The following is a 3694-nucleotide window of genomic DNA, read 5'->3' as shown; positions in this document are numbered from 1 at the left end:
TTTTTTTTATTCTGGGATTTATTTACCTTCTATAATTGAAACTTTGTAGCCTTGAGAGGAGCTCAGAGCCAGCCAGGGTGGGCGGGAGGGAAGCCTCCTGCTCGCTCCAGCTCCATGGCCACGGAAAGCATGTATCTGGGGTTTATTTACCTTCCATAATTAAAACTTTGTTGCTTTGAGTGGAGCTCAGTGCCCGACGTGGCAAGCGGGAAGCTTGGCTTCCTCCATCATTGGGGCAACCAAGCCTCCTGCTTGCTCCAGCTCTGTGGCTGCCGGCCGCCATCTTGGTTGGGTTAATTTGCATATAGTCGCTCTGATTGGCTGGTGGGCGTGGCTTAAGGCATAGTGAAGGTATGGTCAATTTGCATGTTTGTCTTTTATTAGTGTAGATGGCTAAGACATGGCAGTGTCTCATCGATAGACAAGTGGATAAAGATGTGGTACATATATAAAATGGAATATTAATCAATAATAAAAACGAGTAAAATCTTGTCATTTGCAACAATATGGATGGACATAGAGGATATACTAAGTGAAATAAGTCAGAGAAATACAAATTATTTCATTTATATATAGAATCCAAAGAACAAAATAAATGAACAGACAGAACAGAAACAAACTCCTAGATACAGAGAACAAACTCGTGGTTGCCAGATGGGAAGGAGTTTCAGGGATGGGTAAAAAATGGAAAAGAATTAAGATGGGCAAATTGACAGTTATGAAAACAGTCACAGAGTTGTAAAATACAGCATAGGGAATATAGTCAATAATATTGTAGTAACTCTGTATGGTATCAGTTGGTTACTGGACTTATTGGGGTGGTTCACTCTGTAAGTTATATAAATGCCTAATCACTATGTTGTACATCTGAAACTAATATAATATTGTATATCAACTGTAACTGAAAATTGAAAAATCACTTTTAAAATTTTACTAAAGAAAAATCTAAAATTAATAAGAATGTTCTTCAATGAACTATGGACAAAAATTGAAATCTGGCTATTTGGTGTAGAACATGGATATGTGAAAAGATCAAATTTTATTAAGTCTTAAGACAAATTTGCAAAATGTTGAAAATTAGTACATTGAATGTTGTTTATTATGGTAAAAGGCCAATAACTATTTTTTCCATGTTCATAAAATACAAAAAAATATATTAATCCATTATTTTTATCTTTTTGTTTCTTATTTACCATACTTTCCCTTTGTTGCTTTTTTAATCTTTTTGTCTTCCCTTTGATTAATCAAATTACTTTTATTGCTTCTTTTTCTCTATTGATTGGAAGTTACATATTCTGGTTTGAAAGTTATATCCTAGTCTGGTCTTTAGCCTTAACTTTTAAAAATACATAGCTTTATTTTTGATCTAACAAAGCCTAAAGTTAATGTTTCTATCCATCTTCCAAGTGCTTTAGAAGTATTACCATTTACTTATTTTTTTTCTTTTTTCTTAGTGGGGAATATCCCAATTTCCCAGTATCCCATCCTCAACCCAAATAATTGGGCTTTATGTCAGTATAATACATAAATGAGTAAAAAAGATCTGATTTAGTAATGTAATTTCATTATTCCATACCTGGTATCGCATGCTATTATCATATTCAACCATATAATAATGCATTAAACCTAGACCAGCTTTTGTTTCAATAGATTAAACAAAGGAGGAAGACTAAACATAATAAAGGAGAATGTTTTAATTTCATAAAGTAAACTATTAAAAAGCAAACAAGAGAAACAGAAACATCTGTAGAATTACTTGATAAAATGCTCAAGATGAATACAAATCAAGCAGGTAAGAGTACACAAAGTATGCATGTATATATATTGGAGACATGGAAAATGAAAATAAAAATGTAAACATGGGCATTAGAAAGCAAATAATCCTAATCTGTCAGTGTTATTTCAAAAAAGACTGAAAAAATAAATCGTGTTCATTTAAAATAAAACCAAGTGCAATAAAGCCACAACATTTAATTTGTAACATTAAAGAATGCATTTGCTTTTGTCACTGTATGTATCCTAAAGACCACCCCTAAGATTAATGTGTACATAGAACTAGAGACCCATCTCCAATGCTACCTTTCAAATGTGTCTTTTGTACTATTTTTGTAGGGGAGAGCTGGAATTCAATTTTTTTCTCATTAAACTTTGATTTAATGGATCTCAAAATTCTGTGACAGAGTTTTGATCAAGTTGTTTTCATTGAAAATTACTGATTTTAAAAACTAATGATTCTGCTCTCTTCCACTGGAGGCCTACATGCCGCCACTGGGACACTGACATGTCTGTTGTGATCCCTGAGAGTTCAGTACATTTTGCAAATACTCAACACCAATATGGATGAGAGGGGAGAAAGAGCATCTGCCCTCACTAATTAAGGGTATGCGGCTAAGATATGCCCGTGCAGTGTTGAGGAAAGCAGCCATCGCCCTCACCAAAAGGGCAGGAGAGCTCACTGAGGATGAGGAGGATATGTGATCGTCATTATGGAGAATCCACACCAGTACAAGATCCCACACTGGTTCTTGAACAGACAGGACATGAAGGATGGAAACTACAGCCAAGCCTCAGCCAGTGTGGCTCATTTGATTGGAGCATTGTCCTGAACACTTAAAGGTGTTCAGGTCAAGACACATATACAGGTTGTGGGTTCGGTCCCCTGATGGGGCGCATGCAAGAGGCAGCTGATTTATGTTTCTCTCTCACATCAATGTCCCTCTCTCTCTCTCTTTATCTATCTATCTATCTATCTATCTATCAATAAAAGTATGTATCCTTGGGTGAGAATTGGGGGGTGGGGCGAGGAAGAAAGAAAATACAGCCAGGTCCTAGCCAATGGTCTGGACAACCAGCTCTGTGAATACCTGGAGCAACTGAAGAAAATTCAGGCCCAAGGAGGGCTGGGTCACTTCTGAGGACACTGTGTTCAAGGCCAGCACACCAAGACAGCCAGCCACCGTGACCACACTGAGGGTGTGTCTAAGAAGAAATAAATCTGTAGGCCTTGTCTATCAGTGGTTTTTACACCTGCCCTGGCTAAGTAGCTCAATTGGTTAGAGTATCTTCCTGATATGCCAAGGGTGTGGGTTTGATCCCATCAGGAACGTACAAGAATCAACCAATAAATGCATAAATAAGTGGAACAACAAGTTGATGTTTCTCTCTCCCTCTCTCTTTCTAAAATCAATCAAATGTTAAATATATCTGGTTTTAGCAATGTAAATATTTGCTACAAGTAAACTTTAAAAGGTAAAGATGAATGATACTAATGAAAAAATCAAAATAGAACTGAATATCACGAGATAATTCAGCAAAATATCATATAATACTGTTTCAATAAGAACCATAACTTAATAAATTTCACAAAATGGAAGCAGAAACAAAAGGTAATGTGTAAACTCCCAAAATAGTGTTAAAATACTGAAGGATTTAGTGTCAAATTTACCTCAGAAAAACAAGAGGAAAAAACAAAGTCATGCAGTGAAAACCAAATTTGGTTTCCTAACTACAACAGTCATTCTTACAGCAAAGGCTTTCTAAAATGCACTCACAAAATGGTTTATTTCCTATCTCCCTTTTTTAAAAAAATCATGTTTAATCACATAAGTTGTGTATATGTGGGAATTTCTCATTTATTGTCAGTATGGGGATTGTTACCAAAAAAAAAAAAATTCATCTCTAAAATATTTTTTCC

General features: G+C 35.5%; 1 pseudogene; it reads left to right on the top strand.

Moving 5' to 3' along the window:
* Nucleotides 1–1773: 1773 nt before the first annotated feature.
* On the top strand, nt 1774–2993 carry LOC102245852 (annotated as a pseudogene).
* The last annotated feature ends 701 nt before the right edge of the window (nt 2994–3694 follow it).

The sequence above is a fragment of the Myotis brandtii genome, unplaced genomic scaffold (assembly GCF_000412655.1).
Source record: "Myotis brandtii unplaced genomic scaffold, ASM41265v1 scaffold49, whole genome shotgun sequence".
In the NCBI taxonomy this organism is placed as follows: domain Eukaryota; kingdom Metazoa; phylum Chordata; class Mammalia; order Chiroptera; family Vespertilionidae; genus Myotis; species Myotis brandtii.
Note: the sequence above shows the minus strand (reverse complement) of the source record. Positions and strands in the feature narration are given on the sequence as shown.